The 21,558-nt window shown below is 47.1% G+C and overlaps 2 long non-coding RNA genes across 2 annotated transcripts; one reads left to right on the forward strand and one right to left on the reverse strand.

The window, feature by feature from the left end:
- The first annotated feature begins 5,182 nt into the window (after positions 1-5,182).
- LOC122448833 lies at positions 5,183-19,951 on the forward strand. The gene is made up of 3 exons (XR_006271778.1): positions 5,183-5,590; positions 19,594-19,683; positions 19,813-19,951. It is a non-coding gene; the product is annotated as an uncharacterized LOC122448833 (long non-coding RNA).
- LOC122448834 lies at positions 9,941-13,834 on the reverse strand. The gene is made up of 3 exons (XR_006271779.1): positions 12,571-13,834; positions 10,818-10,940; positions 9,941-10,439 (listed from the first exon to the last, which is right to left on the reverse strand). It is a non-coding gene; the product is annotated as an uncharacterized LOC122448834 (long non-coding RNA).
- Positions 19,952-21,558: the final 1,607 nt, after the last annotated feature.

Below are 21,558 nucleotides of genomic sequence, written 5' to 3' on the forward strand. Positions count from 1 at the left end.
AAGCCGGTGTTTCATACATCACAGCACAAAAGCCCATTGACATCCCTCCACAAATATTTCCCTTTTCTCTACCTCCCTTTCCCTTCTCATTAAAGGAACAGCAAAGCTCCAAGACAAACCCTGGAGCTTACATAACTAATAAAATTAACAGCCCAACAGGAGCAAAGATACAGAGAATGGGCCTGTGGAAACCATTGGGGAAGGAGAGGGCTGGAAAAGTTGAGAGGTGGCGTTGACATATATACACCGTGTGTGTGCCAAGTCTCTTCAGTCGTATCCGACTCTTTGTGACCCCATGGACTGTAGCCCCCCAGCCTCCTCTGTCCGTGGGATTCTCCAGAGAAGAATACTGGAGTTGTTGCCATGCCTTCCCCCAGGGGGTCTCCCTGACCCAGGGATCGGACCGTATCTCTTAGGTCTCCTGCATTGGCAGCTGGATTCCTTACCACTAGCGTCGCCTGGGAAGCCCATGTATACCCTGCCATGTGTGAAATAGCTAGCTAGTGAAATGCTGTCAGATAACACAGGGAGCCCAGCCTGGTGCTGTGTGTCGACCTAGAGGGATGGGATGGAACAGGGGTGGAAGGGAGGCTCAAGAGGGAGGGGATGAATGTGTGTGTGTGTGTGGTTATGGCTCTATTTATATAGAGTTACTGCGGATTGGCACTGTTGTATGGCAGAAATCAACACAACATTGTAAAGCAATCATCCTCCAATTTAAAAAAAATACAGATTGTAAAAAATTAATAGCCGAAAAGCTGAGTGAAGTCTCACCCAAAGATGCAGACGTGATGAACGTGATGCTCTGTCCCAAGCTCCACGCTGAGTGATGAGACCACAGGGGACCGGTCTCACACGGTGGCGTGAATCGGGTGGACAAGGTTAAACCGTGAGACTGAGCGGACTTTGTGAACACCCCAGGCCGGCGGCGCCCAGAGACCCAGGATCGGTGCCCGCCGGACGCTGAGCTTCGCCTCGACCCTCAGATGCTCCCGGACAGCCCCGCTCCGCAGGCGGGAGGCCGCGGCGGGGCGCTCGGGCTGAGCGCGCTCCGCCTGGGGGTTCGCTGGGGAGGGCCGAGTCACGCCTTCCGAGGGCACAGGTGGCGGGGCGCCCCAGCCGCAGCTGGTCGAGACCGAGGCACCGAAGAGGCGCCCGCGTCCGCGGCGCCCACGGGTAAGGGGCCGGGGCGCAGTCGGCAGCAGCCGTGGGGGGTGTAGTGGGGGGAGGGCCGCCAGGTGCGGCCCGGCGGAAACAGCGGCCGTTCACTGAAGGTCAGTCGTGTGCCAAACATCGCACATGCCTTTTTATTTATTTTTTTTCCATTTATTTTTATTAGTTGGGGGCTAATTACTTTACAATATTGTAGTGGTTTTTGTCATACATTGACATGAATCAGCCATGGATTTACATGTATTCCCCATCCCGATCCCCCTTCCCACCTCCCTCTCTACCCGATCCCTCTGGGTCTTCCCAGTGCACCAGGCCCGAGCACTTGTCTCATGCACCCAACCTGGGCTGGTGATCTGTTTCACCCTAGATAATATACATGTTTCGATGCTGTTCTCTCGAAACATCCCACTCTCGCCTTCTCCCACAGAGTCCAAAATTCTGTTCTGTACATCTGTGTCTCCTTTTCTGTTTTGCATATAGGGTTATCATTACCATCTTTCTAAATTCCATATATATGCTGTGGTACATATACACTATGGAATATTACTCAGCCATTAAAAAGTATTCGTTTGAATCAGTTCTAATGAGATGGATGAAACTGGAGCCCATCATACAGAGTGAAATAAGCCAGAAAGATAAAGACCAATACAGTATACAAGCTGTGCCTTTTGCAGACGAGGACACCGCGTCTCAAAGAGGATCACTAACGTGCCTGAGGGCACATCACCAGGACGGGGTGGCCCCGGGGTGCGAGCCTGTCTCTGCCACCAAAACCGAGTTGCTTCCCCCTTGGGATGCTACAAACCGGCCTGGAAGGTGCCAGCAGATGGCTCAGACAGCCCCTGCTGTGCTGGAGAAGTAGAACTTCAGAGCAAGGTCCCGGCTGTGCCTGTAACTTTTGTGAGACCTTAAGACTGGCTTACTCTATCTCGGAGTCTTTCCAGCACGTGTAAATTGAGATGGCATTCTTTTTGTTTGGCAGGATAATGAATAATCATTAATAAAAATTGGAAAGTTTTGTCTCCTCTAGAGGCTTCCTTGGGAAGACTTCTTACTCATCACCAATAAACAGGCTAAGTTAGTTTACTGCCATATATAGAAGGACCAGGGCTTTCAAAGAGGCAAGTGCCCGCTCTGCTGGTTTTCTTATTAAACCTCTGTTAGTTCATCTATAAAATGGGGGTAATAACCACAGGCTGTAAGAATTACAGTAATAATTTAAGCTGTTTAACTCAGCACTTAATCGGTGCCAATATCATTGGGCGTCCCAGGTGGCGCTAGTGGTAAAGAATCCGCAGGCAGTAGAGGAGATGTAAGAGCCGTGGGTTCAATCCCTGGGTCGGGAAGATCCCCTGGAGAAGGAGACCCTCTCCAGTCTTCCTGCCTGGGAAATCCCAGGAACAGAGGAGACTGGCAGACTGTATGGTCCATGGGGTTGCAAAAGCGCTGGACACAACTTAGCCTCTAAACACCACCACCACCATTGGTGTAGGAGAGCAGGGGAAAGCATTTGACTATAAGCACAGATGCTAAGATCTGTAAGAATGTGACTTGCTTTTTCCCGCCAGTGGGATGGTGTCAGGGTTAGGTAAGGAGCTCTTATCTTCCCGAAAGGGAAATGCATGGGGTGACGTGGAAAGGCTGCACCTTGCACTGGCGAGCCCCATCCTTCAGCTGCCCTCTTGCCTCTGGGTCTGTCTCCTCGTATGCAAAATAGTTTCTTTAGCTCAATGAGCCCTAAAGGGAACGAGGTCTGTGGGATGCTGGCCCCCAAGGATGGGCAGGGGGTCTTGACAATGGAAGGATGTTGAGATCCAGTTAGTGAGGGACGTGAGAGCCAAGAAAATGAAACTGAGTTAAAGATCATTATGGATTTCCCAGAGCCTTTCATGTGCCAGTGTATGGTCTAAATCTCCAAGATGGGGTGTTTCCCAAACTCACTTAAAAGATGCTTTGAAACTATTTTACTCTGTCATCTCTGAAGCTGTTCTAGACCTGAAATCCTATGATTCGAATATATTTGAATATCTTGTATACTGGCTAGTTCTTCAGAGGCCAGCAACAATTTTCTAATTATAATGTAAAGTTGTTGATGAAGCAAAACCTTTTTACCATTCCTCTCTGGAGGCCTAGGCAATTATTCAGTCATTTCTCCTTCTTCTGAACTGGGGGTACACACTCAATTGCATCGCTTGTTCCTGTGGATTTTAACAATAGTGGTGCTCAGGATAACTGGTAAGGCTGGCTATAGCCAGACCCAAAGTTAGCACCATCTTGCACCGATAAAGACACGCTGAGCTGAGACAGTGGAGGCCAGAATTATTTGAAGCCCTTAGAATGAGTCACTTGTGACAGCAGAGGCCCCCAATTTTAGCTTTTCATTTTAACATTAAGATTATTTATAACATTCTTAAACAGCAGAGTTACTAAACAGAAAAATAATGATAGCTAATCATTGTTGAAGGGCTTTCCATGTGCTTGAGACTGTTCTGCGTTACCTGTACTGTATCATCAGATCCATCCTTACTAGACCAGTGTGATGATTTTCCTGCTTTTTACAGGTGAGGAAATGGAAACAAAGGAAATAAATTTTCTGAGGCTATGCAGCTTAGGGGGATGATTCAAATCCTGTGTTCACCAATTCCTTGCCGTATGGCTCTGGCCAAGTTGCTTAAGATTCTTGAGAGTCCCTTGGACTGCAAGGAGATCCAACCAGTCCATCTTAAAGGAGATCAGTCCTGGGTGTTCATTGGAGGGACTGATGCTGAAGCTGAAACTCCAGTACTTTGGCCACCTGATGCAAAGCGCTGACTCATTGGAAAAGACCCTGATGCTGGGAGGGATTGGGGGCAGGAGGAGAAGGGGGCGACAGAGGATGAGATGGCTGGATGGCATCACCGACTTGATGGACATGAGTTTGAATAAACTCCGGGAGTTGGTGATGGACAGGGAGGCCTGGCGTGCATGGGGTCGCAAAGAGTCGGACACGACTGAGCGACTGAACTGAACTGAATCAGAAAGCGCAAGTGCAGCCCAGTGTCCCAGCAGCTCAGGGACGTCCCGGAGGAGCCCTCGAGCAGAGCACGCGGACCTTGACAGCAGGGCGACGTGAGAGCGTGAGAACTGGAAACAAACCGAAGGCCCAGCAGCCAGAGGATCGGGAAACAGATCGGGACAAAGTCATTCAAGGGAGCCTCACACCAAAGCTAAAGTAGCTGAGCTGGAGCCCAGATGAACCGCATCAGCAAGGCAGGATCGCAAGAGCTAACTGTTGAATAAAGAGCAAATCACAGAAAGACATGTGAAGCCTGAAACCTAAAAACAGAACCGTACATTATGAATATGTTCACAGGTGGTAATCATAAAACATGTTTGGGAATAATGGATACCAAATTCAGGAGAGACATTGTTTCCGAGAAAAGAGGAAGGAGGGACTTGTCACTGTTTAGTCGTTAAGTCATGCCCAGCTCTTTGTGGCCTGGTGGACTGTAGCCCTCCAGGCTCCTCTGTCCACGGGACTCTCCAGGCAAGAATACCGGAGCGGGGTGCCATTTCCTCCTCCAGGGGATCTTCCCGACCCAGGGATAGAACCCACATCTTCTGCATTGCGAGCGGACTCGACCGCTGAGCCACTGGCGGAGCCCGAAGGGGAAACAATTCAACTCTATCTGTATTATTTTATTTCTCAGAAAAGTCTTAGGGTCTAAACGACTCTAACATTAAGATCTGACAAAGCTGGGTGGTGAATGCTTTTCTGTATGCTTGAGATGTTTCAGAATTTTAAAAATCATGTTTCATTACTTGTTTTGTCTGTTCTCTCTCCTCGTGATAAAAGTGTTGGGACTGTAAAACGCGTTTATCACTTATGCTTAGATGTGCGTTTTTCAGAGCAGCCGTTTCCTCCTGCTCTGAAGGCCCTGTAAAAGGTTTTGGGTGGATGGATTTCAGTTCTGAGTGCTAGAACTTGTTTTCCGCTGGGTTCGCAGGAGAGGTCATGCAGTGCGCGCTGTGGTCGGGGTTGAGTTAATCATTGACTGTGGCTGTCCCGGGGCTGCGTCCCCTGCGCGAGCCTTCGGGTGGGCGGCGGGTGTCCTGCCGCCCTGGGACCGCGCCGGGAGATGGGCCGCAGGCTGGCCGGATGGCCGAGCCCCCAGGTCGGGTCCACAGCGTCGCTGCCTCCCTGGGCCAGCAGTGTTTCCGCCATTCGCTGTAGCCAGTCCGCAGGAGGACGAGACGCACAGAGAGACTCAGGCCTGGCAGTTACTCCTGACCTCCTGCGGGAGGTCAGGGAGGCCAAGGAGGTGTGCGACCTTCCGGTTAAAGTGTGACTTGACAACAGGGGCAAGTGAGGCATCAAGTTCATGGATGAGATCAGTGTCAACGGGGACAAACCCCACGGGTGACCACGGACGTGTGTGTGAGTAAGTAAAGCGGTGCATTACAATAACGTGGATTAAATCCAAAGCCGATAACGTTGTACACATTATCTCCTAAGTTACGGGCTCAGCACACCCTGCGAAAGGTGAAATGTCTGACCCTGAACTGACTCAGCAAAGACAGGGAGGGCCAGTGTATTCCTCAAAGGGCTTATCCTCCCAGGAAGCCAGGTGGCAACTCAGAAACAGTCCACTCTTGTGGATGGTTTTGTGGTGGGTTGGGTTAAAAAATTGTTTTTGCATTTTACTGCGATAAGAACATGTCACGTGAGCGCTTCCCTCTGTTATCTCCAGACCCCATGGTGTAGGCACATTCACAGAAGTTACTCATCTTAATGGACACACCCTTCAGCGACTCCGTATCTGCCCCTTCTCAGCAGCTGACCAGCAGGATTCTATCCTTCGCTCTGTGAGCTGAGCTATGGTAAAGCTGTCATGCAGCTGGATCCTGCCCATGAGGATCATGTAGGTGGATATTTGTCCTTCTGTCGCGGCTTCTCTCACTTAGCACAGTATGCTCAAGGTTCACCCGTGTTTTTGCACTTCACAGGATTTCCTTCTTTTTAAAGGCCAAATAATATTCCGCTGTGTGTAGATGTGGCATTTTCTTGGTCCATGCATTCATTCAGGCACTTTGGAAAAAAATTTCAACTTTCTATTTTGAAAATCTCAAACTGCAAACATGTTGGAAAAGGATGTTTCATGAACACCAGGAATGTCATTTTTACCTTTCACCCACGTTCTTCAGATTAACATTTTGCCACATTTACTGTTTCTGTCTCTGAGATACACTGTGTATTATGTCGCATGTACTGGGTACATTAATATAATGTGTGTGTGTTTGTGCTCAGTCGTGTCCGACTCTTTGCGACTCCACGGACTGTAGCCCGCCAGGCTCCCCTGTCCATGGGATTACCCTGGCAAGAATACTGGAGCAGGTTGCCATTTCCTTCTCCAGGGGATCTTCCTGACCCGAGGAATGAACCCACGTCTCTTGCACCTCCTGCATTGGCAGGCAGATTCTTTAGCACTGCGCCACCTGGGAAGCCCGTAATATAGTATATGCATGTGTGCTAAGTCGCTCAGTCATGTCCCACTCTTTGCGGCAATTTGGACTGTAGCTCACCAGGCTCTTCTGTCCACGGGATACTCCAACCAAGAATACTGGAGTAAGTTGCCATACCCTTCTCCAGGGGATCTTCCCAACCCAGGGATCGAGCCCGCTTCTCTTACATCTCCTGCATTGGCAGGCGGGTTCTTTACCACTAGCACCACCTGGGAAGCACAATATAGTATATACAAACATTATTTTTCTGCAAAATTATTTATTTGAGAGCACGTTGCAGACATCTCACCATTTTATTTTTAAAACCCTCAACAAGTATCGCCCGTGAACAAGAGGTTTCTTTCATACAATTACACAATCAGGGTTGCCTGCAAGAGAAATCTGCACAGGCTTTAGAAGAGGGAAGTGAAGAAACCCTGACTCTGAAGTGAAGAGTCCTGACTGTGCTTCCACTGCTGGACAAGGTCCACCCTGTAAGCAATCCCTCCTCTGGATCTCTCACCCTGGTTCTGCTTCCCTGAACAAACCCTAAGCAAACAGACAGAATCTGAGTATCTATCTACCTTGGAGCTTCCTGAGGTTTTCCAAGTTTTAGGGAGAAAACTGTTACTTTTAGGTAAGTTTATAAAGCTAACTGATCAGTCCCTTAGCTGGGACCAATTACATTTACATGAAGACTTTTCAAAGGGGTGAACTTTTTTCTCTGAGTTTTCTACTTGTTTGGTGAGAGAGCAGTTTTTGCTTGCCTCCTAGGCCAGCAGAAGATGTCACTGGGTTTTGTAACGCGTGAACCCAGTGACTGCAATGAGTTAGAGGTGACGAGGTTCAGCTGGCAATCACTGGCAGACCTCCAGGTCTCTGTTCGGGACCTGTGACCTTTAAATGAGTTTCTGAGGTTAAAGTTTAGTCCCAGCGTGAGGCCAGCTCTAAAGAACCCTAGCTTTTTAGACTGAAGAGGAAGAGAGACCTGGGGGAGGGAGAGAAGAGGCCACTTGTGATGTGGGCCTGGGGGACGGGGGAGGCAGCCACTGGGTTTGTGGCCACTGAGGGCTCTGTGGCCAGCTGCAGCCAGAGCTGGATCGCAGGAATGCTGTCTTACTGCTGTGTGCCTGGAAACAGGGCTTCCCAGGTGGCTCAGTGATAATCCGCCTGCCGGGGCAGGCGATGCAAGGGACGGGGGTTCGATCCCGGGTAGGCAACATACCCTGGAGGAGGAAATGCTATTATTACCTGGAGAATCCCGTGGGCAGAGGAGCTTGGCAGGCTACAGTCCATGGAGTCACGAAAGAGTTGGACACGACTTAGAGACCAAACAATAACAACCAGAAGCAACTTACACCATGTCGTCAAGTCTCCGTGTCCTGATTTATAACACGGAGTGATAATCCCTTTCTTAAATGGTTTGCAGAGATCAAATAGAGCCATATGTGGAGGGCTCTGTGTAGTGCCTGGCGTGCAGGACAGCGGATAAGAGACTCCTGACCCAGGTGACCTGAGACAAGTTATTCAGCTGTTCAGTGCCTCAGTTTGCCCATCTGTAAAATGGAGCCATCGATAGCACCAGCTTCCAATATTTTCATGAACATTAAATAAGTAGGCAGTAGTGTGGTTAGGACGGCACACATTAGATTCAGATTCTGGCTCCAACATTTCACTGCTGTGTGACCTTGTGAAAGTTACTTAACATCTCTGAGCCCATTATTGGTTCTCATTTAAAGAAGAAGCATGATGCAGTTCCCTGGTCGTCTGGTGGTCAGGACTCTGTGCTTTCACTGCTGAGGGCGCAGGTTCAAGCCCCGGCTGGAACTAAGATCCTGCAAGCCCCGTGGTGCGCTGTGAGGGGGTAAAGTGGGCAACAGAGCCTGGCGCTCCGTTTCCAGTAAATATGGTTGTCATCATCGACGTATTCCAGGGTCTGAGCGCAGCGCGTGGTATGCTTCCTTGTTTTTAACTCCCGCCGCCCTCCTGCTGGGTGGGCGTCATTTTATACTCCTGCCCCCTGACGGGGAAGCCACTGAAAGATGGATCGGGGGTCAGTGCTCGCCGTCTGTCTGCTCGTCTCTGGGCTGCGGAGCCGAGCCCCTCACCACTGTGCTGCCTCCTGCTTTCAGTTCCGTTTCTAGGAAGCCTGTATCTGGAGGAATAGATGAGAAGGGCAGCTCACTGCCTCTGCAACCCCTGTTTCTCTCGTCGAGTGCTTGATAAAGGCTGAGCGTCCTGGGGTCGGAGTGCCTACCGTGGAGGCTGCGGGTTGTCTCCTAGGACACGTCTGTAAAGTCGTGAAAGAGAGGGCAGACTCTCTGTGTCGGGGTGCAGGGCCTTTGGGGGCGCTGCCTCATCTCCTTGTTGCCCGAAGGTTCCTGCATCCACAGTGGGAGTGCTGAGGAGCTGCTCAAAGGGAAACACAACCCCAAGCTTTATGACTCTGAAGCAACGCTGTAAGCAGTCCTGCTTTTTAACAATGGAGAAGAACATCACAAGAGCTAGGGCGCTTTTTCAGAGGTTTCCGTTGAGACACACATCCGTGAGGATGCTTGTTGCTAACAGCTAGGGAAATGAGGCTGATTCTAGAGGAGGAGGCATCTTTCTCCTCTGGGGACTGCTGGAGAGGGAGGAGCAGACGCTCGGGGCGCCGAGCCACGCTTCAGGACATGAGATGCGCTGGGTGTGGGGCTCTGCTCTCACCGGATTTCACAGCTGAAGAAATCTATAGGCAGAGTTTTACCTCTTCAACTGTTTCTTTTCCATTTTGGAGGCACATGAGTGGGGACTGGAGTGAAGAGAAGGGCTTGTGCCTGGTCCTTTAACACATGCCAATGCCCAGGGCGTGGAAGGTGGGGCGGGAGTGTCAGTGCGTGAAACGGGCGGCGGGAGGTCAGGGGAGACGGTGGAGCGCAGGGCGAACCAGCGAGGACCCGACCTCCTCAGGGATTCAGTTACCAGGCCGGCCGGCGATGCGCGGGAACTACTTTCCAACGGAAGTGAAGGTCCCGGTTTGGAGAATGGAACCTCCCGATTTTTAAAAATCGTTGGTGAATTCAAAAGTTTAAGACACCCTACAAGCCAAGCAGAACCTTCCTGAGGCCCGCAGTTGGCTAAGAGCCTGCCTGTTGGTGACCTGGGCCGCAGAATCTTCCAGCAGTCCACACATTTCCTGACAGCAGAGCTCCCACCTCACTTCCTGTCAAGTGTTGTTTTTCTTCCAAGGCTGCCCTGTTTACTCAGGTCAGGCACCCTTGGTGTGATAATTTCCTTAATTCTTCATCCTGAATCAGGACCTCAAGTGAAGACAATGTTTTACTTGTGTTTCCTGCCTACCATTCACCCCTTTGTGCTTGTTCAGCCATAAATTCAGGAACCACAAGGAAAGCTATTAAGATTAAAGAATGTTTTAAACTCTCATCCCACCCCTAGTTTTTATTAAAGAATCTTCTTTTTATAGTAAACTAGAGAGAGGATGTTCAGAGTCCAGGTTCAGAAGGTGCAGGGTTTTTGCTTAGCAAAGTTCAAAAATAGAACAAAAAATACAACTTGGTAAACCATTAATATCCAAATACTACTCTTTCCTCCATGAAAGCAGCCACTGGAACCATCTCCACCTCTGAACTTGGAACAAGACACGGCCTGCGAGGCTGGTTGCATTTTTCACGCACTGTTGATTCTGTCTCTTGGTTCCGTCCTTGCATCTTTAAGGCAACAACCAGAAAAACAGCCGTGGGACACCCAGCTGGGCTGTAAGTGTTTCTCCTGGATTTCCAAGCAGACTCGGAGAGTGAGTCAGAGATGAGTCATAAGCCCATGAATTTCAGTTTCAGGTTAAGTCTTTCATTAAAGGCAAGGCAGTTTCCCCAGATTATCATATTTCCCCTTTGGTGAACAAATGTGTTTACTCTAAAACACTCATCAATAAAATCATTCAGCAGACGTGGTCTATCAAAGAAATGCTAAACTAGTTTCTATGCTTCAAACCATTTCGGAAAGATACATTATAATTGAAGAATGGGAGATAGAAATGTGAGTTTTCACCGAAGAAAATGTGGGTGACCAGTTAGACACATACACACTCATACACACAGATTCACACTCATACACACAGATGCTCACTCATACACACAGATAAACACTCATATACAGACACTCACTTCCAGACCCAGTGGTGCGCAGATGCCTCGTGTGACTGGTCACGTTGGTTTAGTTCACAGTCAGAATTTCTGTCGTGTGTGACTCTAGTCAGCTTCTTACTTGACTTCTGGCCACTTCTGTTTCTAATCAGCAAAACATAGGTGATAAGAGAACCTCCCATGGAAAGTTGTGGAGATTAAATGATGTAAAATATGTCACACTTCTAGCACAGTATCTGGCCCATAAACAAAGTCCATAAGTAGTATAAATAGTACTAGGACCACTAACACTTCCATGGCTAATGTTTTTTACAGGCATCTTGCTCCAACCATTAAATAACAGACAGGACTCTGACTCCTTCCACCAGAGCCTGTGACCAAGATGGTGGTGGTTTGTTCTCTAAGTGGTATCTGACTCTGCAGCCGCATGGACTGTAGCCCGCCAGGATCCTCTGTCCATGGGATTTCCCAGGCAAGAATACTGGAGTGGGTGCCATTTCATTCTCCAGGGAATCTGCCTGACCCAGGGATTAAACCCAGGTCTCTTGCAATTGTGGGCTTCCCTTATAGCTCAGCTGGTAAAGAATCTGCCCGCAATGCGGGAGACCTGGGTTTGATCCCTGGGTTGGGAAGATCCGCTGGAGAAGGGAAAGGCTATCCACTCCAGTATGGAGAATTCCTGGAGAATTCCATAGACTGTAGGGGGTCGCAAAGAGTTGGACACGACAAAGCAACTTTCACTTTCACTTTCTCCTGCATTGTAGGCATATTCTTTACTGATTGAACTACCTGGGAACCAAGAATAAATTTGTATCCCACATTACATTGGGAGAGAGAAACAGTGGACTGTGGACAATGCTTATCTCATTCAATGTGAACTTGTTGTGCCTGTGAAGACCCACCTCCCTAGTTGTGTGTGTCCCTAGAGAATATATTCTCTGTGAAATGACAGTGGGGAAACAGAGTATCTTGTCTGGGGACATCAAAGATCCAAGGAAGGAAAGCCGGTTTCTGGGGATATTAGATGAATTTTGCAGGCAGCTGTTGCTCGTAAGATTTTTACATAAGCTTTGCCTACTAAGCCCAGGAAAGTATGCTAAATAACCTGGGAGCCTAAGCAACAGACAGCCCCCAGATCACTTTCCATTTCTCCTTTGTTGGGTCTAAATTCTCTTCACAGTTTCCCACTCAGACTAGGTTCAGTTAAGTGAAAGTGTGCGACCCCATGCACTATAGCCACCAGACTCCTCTGTCCACGGGACTCTCCAGGCCAGAATACTGGAGGGGGCTGCCTTTCCCTTCTCCAGGGGATCTTCCCAACCCGGGGATTGAACACCGGGTCCCCGCACTGCAGGCGGATTCTTTACCATCTGAGCCCCAGGGAAGCCGGAACCAGAGGACCCATCAGCTGCTTTACCTCTGTTTCACTGCAGGAGGCGCTGCAGTGCTGAAACTGGTGTGCCGGGTCTGACTCCTGGTTGTTGGTTGGTTTTATTGGTTGGTTAATTTAAGATTCGTAAGATGGGGATAAGGAAAATTGCAGCAGCAACTCCTGAGTGAGTTGGGAGGGTTAAATGAGTGCTGAGGACAGTGCCTGGTTCTGAGCACAAACTTAAGAAACACTGTGAATCTCGTCCCAAAAAATCCGCGCACACACACGTCCACCCAGATGGCGACTGTCTTCCCAGAGTTCACAGATCTTGCCTCCACCACCTCCCAGGTTTAGAACCCCGTGTGGAAAACAACCTGCAGTCCACAAGGAAGGTGTGTTTACCTGGGCAAACCACGCTCCTCGCCATCTGATGCCTTCCGTCTGTGGGGATTCAGGCCGTGTCAGAGGGAATGTTTAATGGGGCTTGGAGGTTTGAATTTTGTTTATTAGGAAGGAAGGAACAGGCTCCTTCAAGCTGGTGATTCATCCTCCGGTTCTTTCAGGGAAAGAGGGGGAGAGTGACTGAAGAGCCCTCATCCCGGCTGGAGCAGAGACCTCACAAAGGCTGCCTGCCCTCCAGAGCTTCTCCGCGCTCCCTCTGGAGAGGGCCGGGCTGAGTCACTCCTGTGCCTGGACACATCAAAAGGCAAACTGCCTGTTTGTCGGGCTCGCCAGACCCAGCTAGGAGAAGCAACGGCAGGTCTGGGTGTGACTCACTCAGACCAGGTCGGGGAGTGGAGGTCACCGGGTTCCCCGGGCACTGATCCTCACCCTCACCGGGGGAGCCAGGCTGCCTCTTGCCAGGGAGCTGGGCGAGGAGACACTGTTGGTCTGTCTCCGCCTCCACTGGTGCCAGAGCGGAGCCCAGCAGGGCTTAGAAGACGCGCATCAGACTTGGGTTTAGAGAAGAATGGGACCGTCACTCAGAGCTCACGAAATACCCGGGGCACGAGTTCAGGGGGCCTATTGCTGCGAAAAACAGGCCAGGCAGGCAGCTAATTAAAAGAAATATGCGAAAAACGTGTGAACAGGAAGCAGAAAATGATTGCTCTGGGTTGTTCTTTAGATGCCTGGTCCAAAATGCAGGTAAATCTTTGAGTCTGCCCACCACCCCATTTTTTTCTCCCATAAATTTATTTTCTTCAAAGTCAGGGTCTTCCATAGACATAGAAAACAAGTTTATAGTTACCACAGTAGAAAGGTGGGGCGGGGGTAAATGAAGAGTTTGGGATTAACGGATCCACACAATCATATACGAAATAGACGGCCAACAGGGACCAACCATGTAGCATACAGCACTGTACTCGGTATTTTGTAATAAACTATAAGGGCAAAGAGCCTGAAAAAGAACAGAGACATACATATGTATAATCGAATGACTTTGCTGTATGCTTGAAACCAACACAACTCTGCAGATCAACTATACTTCAATAAAAATTTAGAAAAATAAGAGAGGGTCTTCTTATAGCTGGAATTTTCTACCACATACCATAACAGATTCAACTTCAGCACATGCCACACTAAATCATATTTTTATATACACATAAATAGTCATATAAGTGCATACTATACAGAGATATATATATGTATCAAGTTAGCACTGATGCATGCTCATACAAGCATATACTATCACACATATGTATATGTATCAGTACTAACTTGAGTAACAGCTGGTTACTGACATAGTTTTATATTTTCTAGATACTTATTAAACGTCTGTTACATGTCATTTTGATATTTCTTTCTCATAGGTAGGACGCGATTTTTTTCCAGGTCTCAACTATTTTTTTAGGTTGTTGTGGAAAAAAAAAAAATCAGATCCTAGTCCCATCAGCCTTAAAGTAGCTGAGATGAAAACCTTTAGGGGAATATATGTTTTATGATCTCATCAATAAGTGAACACATCCTTGACGTTCTTCTGAGGCTAAACACACATGTACGTGTGATGTGTGTGGGTGTCTGTGTGTGTTGCAGTTGGTGGTAAGGTGCGTCAAGCCAAGCGTTAACTGTTTGTGCTGGGCATATCAGGAAACAATGTCGCACTTTATGTGAAAAATGTATCTTGGTCATGTTTTGAGCGGCATGGAATTTGGGAAGAATTATGACATTTGAAGAAGAGAGGAGAAAAAAGAATTCAAACTAGCGCCTTTTCATTTCCATGACCCAGAAAACATTGAATTCTTTTAATTGTTGCCACTAGGATTTCCCAGCTGGCACAGTGGTAAAGAATCCGCCTACCCAGACAGGAGACCTGGGTTCCATCCCTGGGTCGGGAAGATCCCCTGGAGAAGGAAATGGCAACCTGGCCCAGTATTCTTGCCTGGAGAATTCCAAGGCCTGGCAGGCTATAGTCCAGGGGGTCGCAAAGAGTTGGACGTGACTGAGCGTTTGAGCACACACAATTGTTTCTTTAAAAGTCCAAGACTCAGAGGAGAGAGCGGAGGAAACACATCTTCGGCAGGGTCCCCAACAGGAAGCAGCTCGGCAGGGGCAGAGGTGAGTGCTCTGGGGTGCCTTTCAAAGAGGCGGCCTCTCCTGAGTTGTTGACAGGCTGGTAGCTGAGGGGAAGGGGAGGGAGGCTCACTCACCCTTTTGACCTTGTGAACTGATCATCCTTAGGTTAAGAATGAACTCCTGTCCCCACACGAATATTGCAGAGTTGGCCCAGACGTGCAGAAGAAGAGAGATGGAGACAGCAAAGGAATCTTGATGTTCCGTGGACCAGACACCATGTACTTATATGGATTTCCACGGAGGAGCCAGTTTACATGCAACACATTCCTTCCTTGAGGTGTTTCAGGACATTCCCATAACAGTCTGTAATTATCCCAGTCAGGGTTCAAGAAACAGCACAAGACATGGTGAGAAATAGCACAGGCTCGGTTTGCTGCAGATGATGACTGGATTTGGGAAAGAGGCCTCAGAGATTCTTGTGTGTCGGGGGCTATCATTAGCCTTTTCTTCAAGAGAAAGAGTGTTACTGTCAAATCAGAATCTTTTAAAGCTTTGTGATGCTTACTGGGTCTGACACATAAAGGTCTTCAACCCTGAGAAGCATGTTGCCTCTGTGCCTGCCAGGCCCCTCTGTCCGTGGGATTCTCCAGGCAAGAATACTGGAGCAGGCTGCCATTTCCTTCTCCGGGGGATTTTCCCAACCCAGGGATCGAACCCACATCTCTTGTGTCTCCTGCATTGGCAGGTGAATTCTTTACCACTGAGCCACCAGGAAAGCCCTTAAGAAGCATGTTAAGTCTTTATAAAATTGTTTTCCAAACTAGTTATCTTATTTCTCTTCAAATTCCTCTTCCATTTTCTCCATCACTTATTGTTGGCCAATTGACCACTTTTTTTTTTTTTTTTTTAATTTTTTTATTAGTTGGAGGCTAATTACTTCACAACATTTCAGTGGGTTTTGTCATACATTGATATGAATCAGCCATAGATTTACACTTTTTCCCCATCCCGATCCCCCCTCCCACCTCCCTCTCCACCCGATTCCTCTGGGTCTTCCCAGTGCACCAGGCCCGAGCACTTGTCTCATGCATCCCACCTGGGCTGGTGATCTGTTTCACCATAGATAGTATACATGCTGTTCTTTTGAAACATCCCACCCTCACATTCTCCCACAGAGTTCAAAAGTCTGTTCTGTATTTCTGTGTCTCTTTTTCTGTTTTGCATATAGGGTTATCGTTACCATCTTTCTAAGTTCCATATATATGTGTTAGTATGCTGTAATGTTCTTTATCTTTCTGGCTTACTTCACTCTGTATAAGGGGCTCCAGTTTCATCCATCTCATTAGGACTGGTTCAAATGAATTCTTTTTGACGGCTGAGTAATATTCCATGGTGTATATGTACCACGGCTTCCTTATCCATTCGTCTGCTGATAGGCATCTAGGTTGCTTCCATATCCTGGCTATTATAAACAGTGCTGCGATGAACACTGGGGTGCATGTGTCTCTTATTTCAGATATGGTTTCCTCAGTCGTGTATGCCAGAAATGGTATGCTGGGGTCATATGGCAGTTCTATTTCAGTTTTTTAAGGATCTCCAACACTGTTTTCCATAGTGGCTGTATAGTTTGGCATTCCACCAACAGATGTAAAGAGGGGGGGTTCCCTTTCTCACAGCCTCTCCGCATTTGCTTGTAGACTTTGATAGCAAGCCATCCTGGACTGGTGTGTAATGGTACGCTCATTGTGGTTGGATTTTGCATATTCTCTGATAATGGAGTGATGTTTGAGCACCTTTTTCATTTTGTTAGCCATCTGTATGTCTTCTTTGGAGAAATGTCTGTTAGTTTCTCTGGGCCATTTTTATTGGGTCATTTATTTTTCTGGAATTAGCTGACAGGAAGTTGTTGTATATTTTTGAGATTAATCCTTTGTCTGTTTCTTCATTTGCTATTTTTTCTCCCATTCTGAAGGCTGTCTTTTCATCTTGCGTATAGTTTCCTTTGCTGTGCAAAAGCTTTTTAAGTTTCATTAGGTCCCATTTGTTTAGTTTTGCTTTTATTTCCAATATTCTGGGAGGTGGGTCATAGAGGATCTTGCTGTGATTTATGTCGGAGAGTGTTTTGCCTATGTTCTCCTCTAGGAGTTTTATAGTTTCTGGTCTTACATTTAGATCTTAAATCCATTTTGAGTTTATTTTTGTGTATGGTGTTAGAAAGTGTTCTAGTTTCATTCTTTTACAAGTGGTTGACCAGTTTTCCCAGCACCACTTGTTAAAGAGGTTGTCTTTTTTCCATTGTATATTCTTGCCTCCTTTATTGAAGATAAAATGTCCATAGGTTCGTGGATTTATCTCTGGCTTTCTATTCTGTTCCATTGATCTATATTCTGTCTTTGTGCCAGTACCACACTGTCTTGATGACTGTGGCTTTGTAGTAGAGTCTGAAGTCAGGCAGGTTGATTCCTCCAGTTCCATTCTTCTTTCTCAAGATTACTTTGGCTATTCGAGGTTTTTGTATTTCCATACAAATTGTGAAATTCTTTGGTCTAGTTCTGTGAAAAATACCGTTGGTAGCTTGATAGGGATTGCATTGAATCTATAGATTGCTTTGGGTAGAATAGCCATTTTGACAATATTGATTCTTCCAATCCATGAACACAGTATTTTTCTCCATCTGTTTGTGTCCTCTTTGATTTCTTTCATCAGTGTTTTATAGTTTTCTATGTATAGGCCTTTTGTTTCTTTAGGTAGATATACTCCTAAGTATTTTATTCTTTTTGTTGCAATGGTGAATGGTATTGTTTCCTTAATTTCTCTTTCTGTTTTTTTCATTGTTAGTATATAGGAATGCAAGGGATTTCTGTGTGTTAATTTTATATCCTGCCAACTTCACTATATTCATTGATTAGCTCTAGTAAATTTTCTGGTAGAGTCTTTAGGGTTTTCTATGTAGAGGATCATGTCATCTGCAAACAGTGAGATTTTCACTTCTTCTTTTCCTATCTGGATTCCTTTTACTTCTTTTTCTGCTCTGATTGCTGTGGCCAAAACTTCCAACACTATGTTGAATAGTAGTGGTGAGAGTGGGCACCCTTGTCTTGTTCCTGATTTCAGGGGAAATGCTTTCAATTTTTCACCATTGAGGGTGATGCTTGCTGTGGGTTTGTCATATATAGCTTTTATTATGTTGAGGTATGTTCCTTCTATTCCTGCTTTTTGGAGAGTTTTAATCATAAATGAGTGTTGAATTTTGTCAAAGGCTTTCTCTGCATCTATTGAGATAATCATATGGTTTTTATCTTTCAATTTGTTAATGTGGTGTATTACATTGATTGATTTGCGGATATTGAAGAATCCTTGCATTCCTGGGTTAAAGCCCACTTGGTCGTGGTGTATGATTTTTTTAATATGTTGTTGGATTCTGTTTGCTAGAATTTTGTTAAGGAGTTTTGCATCTATGTTCATCAGTGATATTGGCCTGTAGTTTTCTTTTTTTGTGGCATCTTTGTCAGGTTTTGGAATTAGGGTTGACCACTTTTTTAATTGGTTATTTTTATTAGTCTTCTTCAAAGTTATGAGATAATAAACTAGTCCTAAGTCTGTGATGTGAACCCCAGAGTTCAAATACAATTTTAGTGGAAGGCATGGCTGATGGGAAAAGTAGGTCAGATAGCTCATGATAAACTGCTCCCAAGAAGGGATTTTGGCCCCATTCACAGTGGACACTTTTCCTCATTCTGACTTTATTAATTTGCTGCACACAAACTTCCTGATCAGTTCACCCAGTAATTTTATCACAACTGCTCTTGGGCGTAATCATTCCTGGGACATAATTTAACTCAGGGGGTTTACAATTGAGCTATGGGTCAAAATATATGGGGGAAAAAATGTCTCACCAGGATGCCTAAAGATCCTTGGTTTAAATATTTTGGCAATCCAAGGCTCGGCAGAGGAATTCAACACGATTTTTTGAGTTCTATTTCTTGGTTGCTTCCTTCCTTGGCTTAAGCAATGAGTTCACACGTTGGTCTGGGCATGTGGTTCAGAGAACTGTCCTCAGATTCCAGTTAAGCTTCGTGGAAGAGTGAATCTAGTTGCCACCTTTACGTCTGAGGCTCTAGTTCACACTCCTTTGGCTTATTTCTAAATGTTTTTATTTTCTAATAAAAAATTAGTTCTTTCTGAAGATGCAGTACATATGTACAATGGAATGTTAGTCAATCATAAAAAAGGAAAATGGTGTCATTTGCACCAACATGGATGGACCTGAGTGAAGTCAGACAGAAAAGGTGAAATAAGACATCCCTTATATGTGGAATCTTAAAAAAAAAAATGATACAAATGAACTTACAAAACAGAAAGTCACGGACTTAGAAAATGAACTTATGGGTGCTGGAGAGGAAGGATGGGGGAGGGGTAGTTAGGGGGTCCGGGATGGACAGGGACACGAGGCTGTATTTAATGGATAACCAACAAGGCCCTGCTGCGGGCCTCAGGGACTCTGCTGTGTTACGTGGCAGCTGGGTGGGGGGTTTGGGGGAGAGTGGACACCTGTATTTGTATGGGTGAGTTCCTCTGCTGGCCCCCTGAAGCAATCACAACATTCTTTCCTAATCATCTATCCCCCAATACAAAATAAAAAGTTTTTTTAAAAAAGAAAAAACAATCACTTCTTTCTTCTTAGAGGTCATCTCGTCAGGGCTTAAAGTTCTTCTGTCTGGTGGAATGCTTTGTCTTTACTTAAAAAAGTTAGCTTGGTGCTTAGTATGTAATGATGATGTCTTTTATCTGTAGGAAAAGGGGAATTAGTCCTTTTCTTTTTTTAAGGGGGAAATGAGTTCGTGTTGGGAGCACCTGGTAACCGCTGGTTACAAACATTTGTTTCTTTCATTTCTTTCGTTGACTTGAAAGACCTTTCTGAAACACTGCCCCTGCTGAGGACTTGGCCTGAGAGCGCAAGAAGAGGAGATGCTTCCTGCGGGTGCCCAGTGAAGGCTGATGGTGAGGCTGGGCCCCCTAGAGGGAGATGTCATCTTGTGGGGTGAAGCTGGTGGCGGACACGTGACCTGAGGGGTGACAGAAGCGACATTCTGGCCTGTCTCACTTCCCATCCTCTGATTTCCTGCTTAGACTTGCTCCCGCTGGCCGCATCCAAATGCGGCCACTGGCAAAGGATCTGGAGGACCACGGAGCTCAGCCTCCCAGGAGAGAGGAGGGCAGAAATGGATGCGGCTGGGGAAGCAAAGAAGTGGAAAGGGCGGTGTGAGCGACCCCAGCGAAGCCTCCACGCGGGGCGCCCTTTCTCAAGCCCCTTCCCAGCCATCGCCACACGGCTTCTCCCCACCGGGGGACCCACGCTGCTCGGCACGCGGACTTCTTTGGCTTTCGCTTCCGCTCGGCACCTCTCCTGTTCTCTGCCTTCTCTTCCAGTTTTTTGTTCTTGAACTTCTCTCCCCCTCTTCCTCTCCTGTCCTTGGAGCCTGCCTCAGCCTAACAAAAGGCCTAAACCTCCACTGAAAATCCCAAAGAGCTCTTTCATGAACTTTTTTTTCTAGTGAAAGGAGATGGATTCAGGAGGACAGTTCTGATTTTTAAATGGAGAGACTTGCATAAGATGATCTCTTCAGGCTATGCCTATTGGTCTTGATGATCAAAAAGAATCATGATGTACTACTTACATTGTGTAGTAAGAAAAAAAAAGACCAAAATTTTTTTTGAAAGGATAAAGAAAGCCCCATAAATACTGTATATCTTTTGTCAGAAAAGGATCGTCGATATATCTTCTCATTTCCTTTTTGGGTCTGCTGTTTTCAATTTCTAAGGCTGGTTACACCACTCAAGTGACTCATGGGCCCATTCTGAGAGTCGTGTTTCAGGTGGAATGAAATGAAGACATTCCAGTTGCTACACACAATGCCTGTGGGCTGACAGCTGTCACATATCAATAAATCAGACTCTTATTAAGAATTATTGGTTATTAATCACCCCAGTCCCTGACTATGAAGATGAATTCCTTATTGCTGTGCTAACAGCTTTCAAAACATACACTAATGCCTTCCATCTGAAAGAGGGTAATGTTTCCCTTTCAGGACAGAAATTAACTTCTTTGGTGAGGACATCGCCCATGAATTTAAGGTCCTACAGTGCGCTGAGCTCCGCTCTGAGAGGACAGTGATTCATGCAGACGTGGCACTGGGCTGCAGAGCCTCTGAAGCCTGAGCCGCCCCACTGTGGATGCTGAGCAACACACAGCTGGGCGCAGAATCCACTCCATCCCTGGGTTTGTCTTTAACGGTGAAAAAGTGCCTGAATGTGCTGTGCCAACAGCTTGTAAATCCATAATTGGGGGAGGCTACTGAGGCTCTAGCTGCCCACAGCGTGTTAGTATCAGGTTCAGAGGGTCCAGTTAGGCTGGAAGGTGAAATGATATGTGGCAGCGAATGAACAGGAGATCACTCACATTCTGGTGGAATTGTCTTTGAAGCTGCACTGTGTTCTGTGAAATTGGAGGAACGGCTTCCCAGATAACCCTGGCTTCGCTGTGTGCCCATATTCAGGGGCCACAGAGGTCACGATGAACCAAGTGCAGGTCCCCCCGAAGTTTCTCCGGATCGGATCAGACGGAGGGCTTGTCAAGGGGGAGACCCCTTCCCGCCTTCTCCCCGACACGTGCGGACCCTCGTTAAGGTGCCGGCAGCGCCGTTTCCAGGCGGAAGCTGCGATCTGCTCCCGCAGAGCCTGGCGTCCTTCCCGGAGGGGAGTCAGGCATGCCTCCGCGGCGGAAGCTGTCTGGGCCCCGCCTGTCTGCTTGCCCAGTGTCCCCAGTTCCCGTCTGACGAGCATCTCCCTGTCGTCGGAACGGGCACTGTTTGTGTT

Source organism: Cervus canadensis, chromosome 10 (genome assembly GCF_019320065.1).
Source record: "Cervus canadensis isolate Bull #8, Minnesota chromosome 10, ASM1932006v1, whole genome shotgun sequence".
Classification (NCBI taxonomy): Eukaryota; Metazoa; Chordata; class Mammalia; order Artiodactyla; family Cervidae; genus Cervus; species Cervus canadensis.